This window comes from Haliotis asinina, chromosome 3, assembly GCF_037392515.1.
Source record: "Haliotis asinina isolate JCU_RB_2024 chromosome 3, JCU_Hal_asi_v2, whole genome shotgun sequence".
Classification (NCBI taxonomy): Eukaryota; Metazoa; Mollusca; class Gastropoda; order Lepetellida; family Haliotidae; genus Haliotis; species Haliotis asinina.
This window is the reverse complement of record NC_090282.1, coordinates 15,140,996-15,156,746: the sequence shown is the minus strand read 5'-3', so window position 1 is coordinate 15,156,746 and position 15,751 is coordinate 15,140,996. Positions and strand designations below refer to the sequence as shown.

At 38.7% G+C, this 15,751-nt stretch overlaps 1 protein-coding gene across 5 annotated transcripts in view; it reads right to left on the bottom strand.

The window, feature by feature from the left end:
* The window catches only part of LOC137277536 (MYND-type zinc finger-containing chromatin reader ZMYND8-like), a 52,491-nt gene that overhangs the window by 29,360 nt on the left and 7,380 nt on the right, over positions 1-15,751 (bottom strand). For 2 of the 5 annotated variants that reach the window (XM_067809312.1, XM_067809314.1), the window contains exon 2: positions 14,493-14,589. The gene's annotated coding sequence lies outside the window, so the exon portion shown is untranslated. Of the gene's footprint in view, positions 1-4,391; positions 4,524-14,492; positions 14,590-15,751 lie in introns of those variants that run through there. The other 3 variants (XM_067809313.1, XM_067809316.1, XM_067809315.1) reach the window with 3 other exon arrangements.

Genomic DNA, 15,751 nt, shown 5'->3' with positions numbered 1-15,751 from the left:
CAGCATGAGCACAATTCTACACAGCTGGGATATGATGATGTATCAACCAAGTCAGCAGGTCTGACCATCCAATCGTGCTATGACAAGCAATGGGTTGCTTCAGATTAATCGTAATCCAGATCTTGACAAGTCATGTTGCCTCATGAAATATAGTAGTTTGCCGTGAAGCTTTTCCCTTGTGCCAGAATATGAGACCAGTTACGAATGCTATGTGTGTCCACCATTAGTTGACTGTGGAACCACTTTAAAGTTTCCAGTTTGGACACGAGACGAAGCATGTCAATATGTTCTGTATGATTTGATGCGATATTGTCACAATTGATCGATTTTAAGGTGACATGATTCATCATGACCTGGACATCAGTTGAGATACGACCAAATACGTTGTGTTCACATTGTCCCTATCAACTCGACAACTAGGTCGTAATATGACACAATCATTACAACTGGGGTCACCAATTTGGGATGATCTGGTATGTGCACATACATTTTAATATGTTTGTTTTGAACCAATGTGTTTTTGTTGCGACAGAATACAAGTGTTGTCACAATGTGTTTACCAATCACTATTGATGGTGATAACAATGTAAGCTAAAATAGGACACTGATGGGTATATATTTAGCCTTACAGACCATTGTTATAGAGTATGGGTTGATGAATCACAGGTTGAATCAGCAATATCTGCCATTGATTGATATAATAACACAATGTCTTTTTCAGGCGCCAAATGGGCAAACCAGTAGAACTTCATCGCTCAAAGCAAGTGTTAGAAACAAGCAACTGAGTTCTGAAGACCTATTCTAACACACGGTATAATGTGTTCAAGGAAATGAACATAAAAATCATCACCTTTGTTGTGACTCTGTGGTGCGACACAAACCTGTTGATGTGTTCATTGATCTGTTCTTGAAAACATATCAAGCAGACTCAACAGAACACTGATTCTAATTCAAAACATTTCACAGTATGTTGGCACAGAAATAAGCTAGATGAAAAGCTGTATCAGCTGACGCAATTCCCAGCTTCTATGATAAACAGACAAACAACAGAGTATTCATTATGATCAGCCTTGGAATGTTTGTAATGTCAATCACAGAATTGTTAATTAACAAAATGACCACAGTAACAAATACATGAAACTTTCCTCAAGTGGTGGGCCTGCATCTGAAAGCGTGTTCACCTTCTAGAGTGAAAAGTTTACAGCATGTCACCCCTCTCCTAAGGAACTCTCTACCACTCCAAATCAAATTCACCCAAATGTTCTCTTTCAAGAAAGCCCTAAGGCATGCCTTTTCACTACAGCTTACAACTGACTTACTCCCTTCTTCTGGAAAGTTTTAATGAGTCATGAGTATGCATCTTGTATTTTATGGATAACAGGACCCAGGAAGATCCGAGCTAGAATCTGGTCTTAAGCAACCAAAGACTTTACTGTATTTGAAAGAGGCATATGGTCGAGACTTGATTATTTACAGTCTGCCATCATGCAGTTGGATATTGCTGCATGCGGCATGAAACAAGAAACAATCAATGATGGATAACAGGACCAGTACGGAGAATGATGTTTCAATGCTTGATTTAATGGTACTGCATTGCTAAAATGAATATGGGTTCTAGGAGTTATTGGTGAGATGCATTAATATTTTCGTTAAACTCATGGCGGTTATCCCACTATTTTGACACTGATTAACACTTAGGTGGCATATATACATGTTTCAGCTAAACAAATGGCAGTTACCCCACCTGGGTGGCACACATCAATATTTCTCTTAAACTGAAGGCAGTTACCCCATTGTTGTGACACTGATGATGTATTGTGTACGAGTACAACACCTTCAGTTTGGACTGTTTTGGTTTATTTTTTGACCAGATTGAAGAACTAAAGAATCACTGCAACCAACTGGAGCTCACAGCTGTATGGAAGATTAGCAAGTATGACTAAAAGTTACTGTTAACATCACATCAACATTTACTGCAGTGAACTCACCACTATGTTCAAGAAATGTTCATGTTTAAAAAAAAACACCCAACAAACAACATATAATGTACAAATCAGAATTAAGAACAGAGCTTGTGAAAAACTGTATGTGTAGCTTTTATGTGACTTTGACCATGTATCTGTCTCATTATGGCCCAGCAACCTTTTACTGAATAAAACTGTTTGTTTGTGATTGATCATTGTCACTGTTCTCAATCACTGTCTGTCTCTTCTTGTCAGTTCAACATTCAGAGACTTTCCACAGTCCTTGGGAAGCACTGCTACACATCTTGGCATAATCCAGAATTTTATTTTAATTCAGTTTTCATATTCATTCAAAATATCTTTCAAAGTTCACTCTTAAATGTAACTCTCCTTTTTGAAACAAATCTGCTTTAAGTTGATTAGCCTGCTTTCTCTTTTTATTGGTCATTAAATACAATTATTCTGATATAACTTTTATTGAGATGAGCTGAGATCTTTGTGCAGTGGTAGAAACAACAAACAAACATAAGGCCTATGAACAGTGATAGGAAAGTCACCAGAACCACAACCATAATTACTGTCCTCCGCACCATAACACAGGTCTTGGGATCCATGGATTATGAGGCAGTAATCAATTTGTGATCGCAGACAATAACGTGAAAATGGCACTATCACGGTAGGCGAAAAGCGGACCCTCACGAACATGGTAAGTGGAAGTGGTACGCAAATAGAATGAGGTGATTACATTACATGTTTTCTCCGATATTACTGGAAACAGTTCTAATGTGACAGAAAATGTGGTTAAATTCAATCAAATAAAATGAAATCAAGGAAGATCATTTTGTTTTCTGACATCATACCAGAGTATAATTACTTGGTAGTACAAACGTAGGATTTAGGATTGTGGAATGTTATATCTTTTCATGCGTGGACACACATGGATAATTTTTCTACTAATTGTATTGCCTCCACAGCTTTGCTGTACTTGCATAAGTCTTTGTATAAGGCATGGACCTTCTTGTTGTACTTAGGCCTGATGGCTCACACATTGCACTGAATAAAGTGAATTGAACTGAATTGAATTGACATCCTACGTTTTCAGATGGCAGTCTTCAGCTATGCCTTAGCATGGTGTGTTGCATTGCAGCAAACATTGTGAGTACTCAGTTGATGGCATGTATTTATGATAAAGTTTTAGTTATTACAATGTTCCACTGTTCGTCTGATTTGAAATAGCTGAAAAAGAAACAAAACCCAGTTACTGACGTGGTATCTGCGGAAACTGCCTTACACTAGACGACTTGAGGAGATCTCGAACTTACTTCTGAGAAAATAGCAACCATCTCGCAAAGAAATGCATAAATTTTGACAAAAATTGATTTGATTTCTAGACATTTAAGAAAAGGTTTACAAAAGTTCATATAGTGATGGTATGAAAATAGAAAATACCGGATGTTTTAATTGCATTAAAGTATACTGAACCATACCCCAAATTGCACAGTTCTACTTATACTGCACATACCATTTCCAATCTAAACCAGGGGGCATTATAGTGACACTTCACGTTAACCAAACTTGGTCAAACTTCTACTTTGGAATGATGTCTTGATTCTTACAAGTTTCAGTTGAGATTTATCAATCCTTCCAATTCTAGGGAAAGAATTTTGCCTTGTAAACGAAGAATATTTGTTAAATCAAAAGACATGAAACATTCTGGTCCCGTGTACACAATCAGTGTTGCAGGACCTCAGGAGGTGTTAACAGAGCCTCTGCATAGGACTGCCATCTGATCCAGTGCCAGAAAGGTAACCTTACCAAATAAAAAACATACCCAAAGTACAAAACAAGCAGTTTGTTTGAATGACAACAAACCATAAACAGAAATTCCTACAGTATTTAGCAAAGCACTATAGTCTATCTAATATCACTGAGAACTGTTTCATATGTTTTTCCAACTGTAAGGTTTCTGATAGTCAATGATATGTCAGTGATTATGAGACATCAAGAGTTATTGGAATCACTAGCCAGGCTGTGTCCATATTTACCAGATCACCCAGCACAAGGCTTGCTTCTCTGCCTGTTAAACAATTATCTGCTCAACTCTTTACACATGTTGTAAGAGCCAGGATGCCAAGACAATACTGCAGACCAAAAGTAAACATTGTTACATAGGTTGATACCACAGTCACATCCTGTGATATATATCATGTCTTGTCCCTTCACAAGGACCTGCCTCTGCTAACAGAGGTTCATACCTCTACACAATGCTATGAGATTGTACACCATAGCAATGTAAGCATATCCCTTCTTGCCATAGCAAGCAGTCAGTCAGCACATGGTAGCAGGCCAGGAAATGCCAACAAACCATGTGCCAGGCATTTAAATACTTCCTGGATTATAAGAGAACATTAAAGTTGGGATATATACCTCATATCACACAGGGGTTATCTACCTACACCGTCAAATATGACAAGGCTGTTGTTTCTCACTGGTTCTGTCTGGGAGCCTGGTCCATGCACAAATCTTCTTCGTTCTCACTTCAATATGTCATGCCTGCCTGACTGAGAGCTGGGTCAACTATATATAGATGGGGGCGGAGCTTAGCCTGGGCTTTAGTCCAGGAGTGGGGCTGGATCCAGCCATGATGGGGATAAGGTTACGTAATGTCAGGGTATCATATCTGGGAGGGTAGGTTACACAGGCTGTCAGACATTGAAGGATGGGCAACACTTGGAGAACAGCATGGCTGGTATTGTCACCATGGCCTTGAAACTCCACACACTGGCTGGCCCCATGTAAAGGAGGAAGTCAAACACCTGAAATTCATGTATCTCTTGCACAATAAACTGATTTGAAACAAGGTGTTGATATTTTCATTTTTCTCAGACTAAAGTTACAAGTTCTCCAAATTTCTTCACATCACATTTCCCTTTTCATTAAAAGAATCTCAAGCAAGGTTTACCACTTGTACATGCATAACAACATCATGCCTGATGTCATCTAACAGTAGTAAATGTGTATAAATGTTACATTAGTTACTACTTTCATGGGCTGATTTTTTTAATGTCTCAACTCTTTCACATCAAAATGGTAATGGTGGGGACATAACAGTAGATGCAGTTTATCTCCTAACCGACTCTAACCGACGTGTTTGACTGTCGAGATCACTGACAGGACAAATACTTGCAAATGAATTGACATGCAACAAACATCCTCATTTCCTATTTCACTGATGTTTACACGTTTTTAATCCAGAGACAACATGCATACTTCTAATTTAAGATTCATCAACACAATTCCTAATGTACAAATCTAAATTTTGAAGGACTTCAGACACCATCATAGCCAGGATTTGAGCCAGCACTAAAACCTCCTCAGTAGTGATTGGTTGATGCACAATTACCTAGATCACACAAAAAAAAATCCTCACTGCACCTCTCACAACAAGCTGAGGACCTGTTCTAAAATCTGCAAAAAGATTCACCCATCCTCGAAGACTCTAAAAAGGGTGAGAGTGACTATGTATGCTTTAACACTGCCTTAGGTAATAATGAGCTATATGACAGTATAGTTTTACACTGCCACAAGTAATACTCCTGCAATATCACCGCAGTGGACACCAGAAATGGGTGTCACACATTGTACCTATGTGGGGAATCAAACCCTGGTTCTCCGAGTAATGACTGAAGACAACAATCACTTGACCTATCTCTCTGTTGCCTCTTATTGACACAGTCTTGCAAGCACATTTCTCCATACATAACACAGTGATAATTGTACATGCTTTCCAATTAGCTCTATGCTAAAGCTTCTGTAGGTGTTGGATTTCACGGTTCCAGGTGGAGGATGTTAATACTACACAGCATGAGGCTGTCACTGGCAGGTGCCCTTTGACCAGTACAGTATTGACTGATCTGGTGGACTGTAGAGCCTAGCCTAGGATTAAACATGACATGTCAACAATTACAATCATCGTCTGAAAACACTGTAACCCTTTTTGGGGTCATGTGATATTTGGTCTGTGTAATATTGACTGATTTTGCTTCAAACAACTGGCTGCATGCATGTAAAAAGGAAGTCTTCCTCTATACTGAATAAACTCATTGTGAACCGAGGTTGAAACACAGCATTCTTCCCATGCATAACATCATAACACTATTGACACATTAGTAGTCGCTGAACAGTTTTTACTCCTGACATTACACCAGTGTATGATTTACTGATAGACTTGCCTCTGACCTTGACCCTTGATAGAAAACATGGATGATCTGCCAACTGAACGAGTGTGTCCTGATTTAGCAAATTAAAACTGAAGAGCCTCTCTCACAGCAGACAATACCAGTTATGCATCCATATCTCCACAAGGTTACCATTGTTCTTTGATGTGAGGAAATATAGTGTAACGCTGGGTTGACAGTTTATCAATCACCTCACAGGGCGTCAGCTTAATGTGAAAGAAGTAATCTGGTTTATAAACATATTATACATCAATACATCACTATAGGAGGACTCATGACCAAAGCTTTAAACTAAGGAAAATATAATACAAGAATCAGAGATAAACATTCCACATTCATTGTTTCATATGAAATGATAATGTGTGATAACAACATTTCACCACTGCAGGAAAATACTGAAATGTACGAAAAAATGCACAAATGTTTTCAGCTGCATGTCTGTGAGAAAATGTCAGATATTAATGCTAAATCGATGACACCAATGATTTACCTTTGTAGGTCATGTCGTTTAAAATGTGGAATCTCATGTGACCATGGTTCTAAAAGCACTGACCTGTGAAGGCCCAGGGGTAGAATAGGCCTTCAGCAACCCATGCTTGCCATAAAAGGCAACTATGCTTGTCGTCAGATGCAGCTAACGGGATCGGGTGGTCAGGCTCACTGACTTGGTTGACACGTCATGAGTTCCCAATTGTGCACATTGATGCTTATGTTGTTGGTCACAGGATTGTCTCATCCAGACTCGATTATTTACAGACCACCACCATATAGCTGGAATACTGCTGAGTGCAGCGTAAAAATAAACTCACTCATTCACTCACTCACTCACTCACTCCAAAAGCACTAAATATACTAGTTATGTAAACTAGAGATATAAAGATCCTTTAGCTTGTTATAACTGTACTTCATTATATGGTGTTTGCCTAAAGCAAGTGTCCAGGACAAAAAACAGCCAGATTGTTAGATCTGTCAGTTCACTGTAAGCGTGTTTATTTTCGACACAATTTATTGTATGTGTGATGCCTTCTGCTTATTACACATGGGCATTTCCTGGTTTGAATCTAAATTTAGTGACAGAAGGAAGAAAATCTGGTATATACTGTGCAAACAGTTTATTCATCAGTAACGAAACATCAGATTCCAGTAAATACTTTGTCAGATGCAGCCAGCAACCCCGCATGCAATTTATTGACTTACTTGTATATACTGCAAATCAGCAAACTAATGTGTGTATTAAATAATGCGAGTGCCGACCTCAAAACGAAAATGTGTGCATTTATTAACATGAATGACTACTCTCACTAATGACTGCTCATCGATTTGGGAAATATGCTTACACCGACTGTGGTGTTACTGCGACTGTGGTGTTACTGCGACTGTGGTGTTACTGCGACTGTGGTGTAAAGATCTTAATCCCCTGAACACATGGGCATTTGGATCAAAGACGACCTTCCTTTCAACTGTCAGTAATAGTAATTGACAGTAGAGAGGATGATGACATTTCAATCTCAAATAGTTAATAGCAGTAGAATCAAAGACTGTTTGGAACAATTATGCCGAAGTACGTAACTGTCACTAATTTTTGGGAATCAATCGGTCATGTTTGTTCACTGGATTATTGTGACCCAAATACTAGTAATAACAACATCAAGTGCAAAAGACAAAATAATAATGTGAAATTTATTAAAGCCCTTCACATATAGCCGCATTTTGCACATTAGTAGGTATCTCCCATTATTGATTTACAGCGTGTGCAGATATACTCCTTTTGTATTATATTATGGTTCTGTAATGGCATGATTTCAGACTGACAGACACACACACACTTGATGATAGTGACAATAATAATAATGAATATTTGAATTGTGACATATACACCATGAATACATTCTTATACTGACAAACAAGGATAAGTTGGAAAGACACAGAGAATGTTTACGAGAAGTAGGCAGGGTATGGCAATGAGCACACCCATTTGGTTAGTGAAAGTTAGAGTAGATGTAGGCTAGTGCACGTGTAGTACATGATGATGAAATTGATTCCATCCGTAGGAGACAGGCCACACGCTTCACCCATTGCACTACACTTGATTGTGGACAACCTGAGGCCCCTTTGTTCACAATGGCAAGCGCCAGTGGGGGCATTGATACATGCTTGTCAGGCCCAATTGTAAAGTTATCCTTGTTTACACATTAGTGTATTCCTTCACAATGATGCAAATACCATGATTCAGACAACAACAACATACGAACATAAAGATTTTGCTTCCCAAGATGTCACTGTTTAGTTTGCAATGACATCTGTCAGTGCCATGGTGCATGCCTCCCCACACAAGTAATGTGATAAACTGGACATTTAAACATTTTAGTCTAAAAAATTAACATGTTCCTGTTACATTCAAAAACTAGAGATGTTGAGGTCAAATGGGGTTCAATGTCCTTCAATACTACTGCACCAACTAATGCTGGTTGTATAGTGCTAGCCCACTGTGATACCATCCCACAGTTTTACACAAATATTCCATTGAGAAACAGTATACTGACTCTGAGTCAACAAGTCCAGAGGTTTTACACCATGCTGAAATGTGCATGCAATAATATAATACATACAGAACGAATGAAGGAAACAATATATATCGCATTATGAGAGATGCACAAATAATAGTTACATTTCTGAATTCTTTCAATGAAATTAAGGTTCCTAATTAAAATAATTACAAAATCTTAAAGTTCAGAACACTACACCTTTTCATATTTCATTGTAATAAGTAATTGGGTCATGATCATGGAAAACCATAGCAACAGGCAGAGTAACAACAACTAGCATCTCATAATAAATTTGATATAACTTGAACTCCATTAGATGTCAAACCTACAGAGATGATCACAATCCAGAAGACAGTTTGGGTAGAGTACGTTCTTAATTTGTTTAAAACTGTATTATTTTTCAAGATATCATTATCAGAGATGTATGTAATTTTTTTCAGTAGGGACATAACCAGGTTCTTGCGACCCCAACATAAAACAATCTTGGCCTCCTTTCAGAAAGCAAGGTGATCGTAAGTCACTATGGTATCTTAGCACAATGTTACAGAATGGGAGTTGAGGTTAACCTTAGTAAAGAATGCTTCATGAAGGGAACCTTGGTTTTGTCAAAGGCCTTCATCAGGTTAGGGGAATGTCTGTCTTTACATTTTGTCCATCTGCTATGAGGTCTTGGGAAAGGCAGACAGTTTGGCAGAACACATGAAGAAATTGAAGGATAACAAGATCCAGCAACTTCACATTCACATAAATTTACATCTGCACAACATCCCTACATGTTGTTTACCTCTCATTAACTTCTGAAACGTTTTGTTAGAATTACATTACACCACATTCCAAGGAAAGTTCTTACGAAATATGTACAACATCAACATTTTTTATTTGATTCACCTTTTAACCCAGTAGACATTTTACTGCACTTTGAAAATTTTATATGGCCACAAGGAAAGTGTTCACTGATGGCAAAATGAAATTATTTATGAGGTATAGGAAGTACTGTAAACAAAAAGGAGTTAACGTCTTCAGTTTCAGGCCACACTCAGCAACACCCGTGAAGGTCCCGGCGTAGAATAGGAATTCAGTAACCCATGCTTGCCATAAAAGGTGAATATGCTTGTCGTAAGAGGCGACAAACGGGATCGGGTGGTGTGGCTCACTGACTTGGTTGACACGTCATTGGTTCCCAATTGCGCAGATCGATGCTCATGTTTACAGACCGCTGCAATATAGCTGGAATGTTGCTGAGTGCAGCTTAAAACTAAACTCTCTCACTCACTCACACTCAGCAATATTCCAGCTATATGATGGCAGTCTGTAAGTAATCAAGTCTGGACCAGACAATCCAGTGATCAACAACATGAGCATTGTTCTATGCAATTGGGATACAATGACATGTCAACCAAGACAGCATCCTCTCAGGTTAAACAAAATTCTTGAAACAAAATATGGACAGATGAACGTAAATGGAGGAGACCTGTAAGTTAGGATTCAAATCCGCCAATCAAATGCCTAGAATATGTCAAAAGTGACATGCTATTCTCATCTGATAAAGTTCAAGGAATATATCTGATACAATGCCCTCAGAATTGATTGGTGTGAAATGTACATGTCTGTACCTGTTCAGCAGGAACAGTTCTAGCTGTTAAATAAAAAACGACAGCACTAAATCAAACTCTAATATTTTGGTTTAATTTACCTTTAATTACATTACACTATCTTACCTTATTAACTTTCTAAAACATTCAACCTCTGTCAAACCGATCTGACACAGTCAGTCACTAACTAACTATCTAACTAACAAACTAACTGTCTCAAGGCGTGCTGCCTAATCATCGTCTCGAAACGAACTAACGAGTTCACTACGATCGCTGCACATGGCGAAAAATGCATGCCTTTTTCATGCTCGTGCTTTCCGCGAAGTAAGGTTTTGTCAGGTGTGTTTTCGCGATCTGTTCGCAAGTACACAAACTGAAACGAAATACACTGTCTGATAAACAGTACAATGAGGCCTACGAATAAACCATGATGAACGATATATTTGTGTGGACAACCCTTTTGTCCAGTACCTCATAGTTTCAACAAACAAAACTCTACCGATATTGTCCGAGGACAGTGCTGTGTAACTATGACACACACCAAATGGTCAGGAGAACTACTGCTAAAGAAGGATGATAACCATCTGAACATCTGAATCCAAGCATCTTCATAGTCTGTGGTGACAATAAAAACAGCGAGGGTGAAAGGTTTTATCATGGGCCACTGAACAGGTACTCCATATGTTGATATGAGCCCATACAAGCTCAACCTCAACTCCACATGCACTGCATCACACTCCACCTGTTCAAAGAAAATGGATTTTTCCATTTCACAAGGAACACCTACTGTCAAAGGATGAGGTGTTTACAATACTTTTTAGATCAATATACAGCTTGAACCATTTTAGCTTTGCCACATCAAGTCACACCGGATCTCACCAATGTCCAGTAACTTTGAGACATGAAAATCTGTGTCCCTACAGCTAGCTGCCTCAAGAGCAATGTCATGCGTAGACTTTCAAAGCCTCCCTTCCAGTTATACATGCCTAATGCAATACAACTTGGAACCAACAAAGAAACATGCCTCTTGAAACCTGAATAACAAAGTATTAAGAATTGTTTGATTAGAATTCTAGAGTTGGTGAGTCAGCATTGAAGCAGACAACCTTATGGATGACAACTTCTTGTTTATTACATAGAGCTATGTCTCAGTGTAGATTTTCCACCATTTTCAAACATCACTCTTAGCTGAGAGTTTCCAGGACTTTTGATTTAGTGACCTTGACCATCTCAAAGCATTGCATATCCATCTCAAAGCATTGCAATCAAACCTTCATACCAATACCACATTTTGGCCAAAAGATGATTTGATGGAGTTTCTGTCTATCTCTTCATAAGGCAGTTTTGTACCCAAAAGAATCATGTTGGTGATAACTACAGCACCATAGATGCTTGTTTGGCATTTTAGAAGATGTTACTAGATGAACTTAAAGAATTTTCTGGATTACATCTTCTTTAAATTCCTTGATACAACAGGCCCTGAAATATTGTATCAAACAATAAGATGTAATCCAGAAAATACTTTATGTACTGCATCATACTTGAAACTGGTGCTGCAATAAAGTCCTCCACGATAAATACAACAAATGCAGGGATTAGGACTGAGGACTTTAACAATGGGACATTTTCAGGATTATTGGCCATTCATTAGCCACTGCCCTTGTTTTAATAGTAAACTTCAAAATCTTAATAGGCCATTTTTCATTCTAATGTCCAAAAAGGCCCATTGACCCTGTCTTTGCTAATCCCTGCAGATGCTGACTTGACTGCCCTTCACAACCATGACTGACAGACGTAAGTACATGAAAACACCCACTGAGGCAGTAAGTCTTAGTATCTAGGCACAGATATGCAGATTATTATTACAAAACAAGATAATTTCAGAATGTTTTTAACTGAATCACCAATACATTGGACCAAAACTTGCGTACACATCTGATTGCAATTTTCGGTCCAGTTGAATAACAGGTAGCATAACAGCAACGACAATTGAATCATCATGTCTAGTGATGTTTCATTGCAAGTTTGCTGAGCACATACCTATTTTCATTTACAAAGTTTCTTTACTTCACCCCTGATGATATGATGTAGTTAAGACTGGACACAATACACAAAATTAACAGTTTGGGGGGGGGGGGGGGTGTCATAGCAAATATGATTATATTTGGCCTTATTCCATGTTATGTATAAAGTTTCTGTAATGCGGGTGTGTCAAAATGCAGTGGGTCAAGCATGGAGCCCAAAACCCACGTTACGGCAAGGGACAGTACACACCTGAGTACCTGCATATGCTACTGAAGTGTTTACTGTGTGACAGAGTGAATGAGTAAGGTAAATATTAAGGAAATACCTGAAAAATATCTGATGTAGTGCAAAATCACATTGATTGTAATTAAAAGCAAATAACTAGCATGTACAACCTAATCATTATTATTGACCTCAGCCTGACTGCATAGAAGTACATGGTAACATGGCAACTGTGATACTGAAGTCAGTCTGATCCCAGCATGTGTTGCTTGACGCCAAACCTAACCTTGAACTTTTAGCTGGTGGATATATCATGAGTCATGAACACATAATACTGCTGTGTTATTGCATGGCAAACAATTAGCCAATACCATGCAGAGGATGTGGTGAACACTGCACATCATGAACACAACATGTGAACACTGCACATCATGGACACAACATGTGAGCACTGCACATCATTTACAAACCATGTGAGCACTGAACATCATGAACACAACATGTGAGCACTGCACATCATCAACACAGCATGTGAGCACTGCACATCATGGACACAACATGTGAGCACTGCACATCATCAACACAGCATGTGAGCACTGCACATCATCAACACAGCATGTGAGCACTGCACATCATCAACACAACATGTGAGCACTGCACATCATCAACACAGCATGTGAGCACTGCACATCATCAACACAGCATGTGAGCACTGCACATCATCAACACAGCATGTGAGCACTGCACATCATCAACACAGCATGTGAGCACTGCACATCATCAACACAGCATGTGAGCACTGCACATCATCAACACAGCATGTGAACACAGCAGAACATGTAGTAAACATTGAACATCATGAGCACAGGTGAATACTTGGCCCACATCACGTTTAACAAGTTGTGGTGAACACTGCATACCATGAATATGACATGTGAACACATCATGTACAAAATGCCAGGGTGAATACACAACCCACATCATATAGAACATGTCATTGTGAACGCTTAACCCAAATCATGTAGAACATATCATTGTGAACACTTAACCTACATCATGTAGAACATGTCATTGTGAACACTTAAAGCAAATCATGTAGAACATATCATTGTGAACGCTTAACCCACATCATGTAGAACATATCATTGTGAACGCTTAACCCACATCATGTAGAACATATCATTGTGAACGCTTAACCCACATCATGTAGAACATATCATTGTGAACGCTTAACCCACATCATGTAGAACATATCATTGTGAACGCTTAACCCACATCATGTTGAACATGCCATTGTGAACACTTAACCCACATCATGTTGAACATGCCATTGTGAACGCTTAACCCACATCATGTTGAACATGCCATTGTGAACGCTTAACCCACATCATGTTGAACATGCCATTGTGAACTAACTCTATGCACAGGAACACAACATGTGAACACACAAATTACAACATCATGAACAAGACATGTGAACACATAGTTAGTGTCATGTAGAACATGTCGTAGTAAATAATGTACACCATGAACACTTCATGAAACAATATAGAACATAGTTAAAATCAAGGTGAACACATGACATCACAAAAGAAAACACATAGATGAACATTATCAATGTCCTCCACAACATTATAAAAACACAAACAAGCAATGTACCACTATATTTCCCCAGTCTCAAAAGTAATCTTACAAATTTGTCTCAAGTGAGTCACTTTCTACTTAATGACCAAAAAAAAACCTGTTTTGCTTCTTAATTCTGATCTGATTAAAGAAGCACCTGTTTTAATTTTCTAATTTGAATAATGGAATGAATTACAGTATACAAAAGTGGGTGAAATGGCTGGGTGGCTGGAAGGCTGGGTGCCTGTTAAAGTGATTCAGCAAGTAGGAGAGAGTACTGACCTCTGGCTGACAGGTGCTTGATGAACTGGGCCTTCATACACTTGAACTATGATGTGGGAGCACGTTTCATCAAGATTCACCGTCAAATGTCCATCATCTGCCAACAGAATGTACATTGTTATTACTTAACATTCTCTTCCATGACATATGAGGACGAGACTCATGTCATGCAGAAAAGACACTTAAAAAAATAATTAATAATTCATTATAACGTTTTTTATTTGCATTGAAGATGCAAAACAATATGATTTCTGTAAAAAATAACAACACAATACAAGGATCTGAAAGGGAGATAATCTGATCAGCAGGTCCATTTCACAGATGAAGTCAACAATGCCTTCTATGGACCAAGTTGTCCCTAGCTATAACTTCTACTTCTGCTCTCATTTCCATGATATCTTTAAACAGGGACCTTCCCATAATACAAGACCCTTAATTGTAGTTTTTGCTGTTTATGGCTGCACTCAGTAGCATTATGAATGCGTATCATCTTGCAAATATCATGACACTGCAGTCACCTATACTGCAAACAACAATCCATGCCATCAGGGTTCAAGCCATCCACCAAGTTGCAGAACCAAACCAATCAACAAATAACTTCCCTCTCATAACCAAACACTGCTGACAACCAACTCTGACCCAGAATCCCCACAGGACTGAACACAGGGAGAATTATAAAGGACAGAAATCATCAATGTCTTTCAGTCAAGGGAAAAATGACTGAGAATTATTTAAATCAGGGCTTTCACTACACAACAGCAAGAAAGTTGATAGTTTGTCTCACAATTCAGGAACCACTTTATTTTCCCTGCTGCCTAGCCGTCTCTGCAATGCTAAGGCCCCAAATGAAACAACACTAGATTTCCTCAGGTTCTGAAGCTTGCAACTCACTGGGGCTCCTTTACAATTTAATGGGTTTATCGGTTACCGTCAAAAGTATATATATATTCTGGTATTAAACGTTAGTCTAAGAAGATGGCACAGGGAATCCGCTGTTCATAGGACTAGAGCTCTTCCTTGTAGCTGAAAGCATCCAGCCAATTAGACCCGCAGCCATATGGAAGGGCTTGCTGTGACACCTGCTGTCAGTCCATCTCAGCTGTTCTGCCTGGTGCCATATACAACACAGATAATATGACTCTGGGTTTCCATGACAACTGACACTGCCTTATATTGTAAGAAGGTTAATGCATTATGAACATGTTAAAAAGCACTCTTTGGTACCACATCATCCAGTAGTATTGTAGTAATGCATAAAG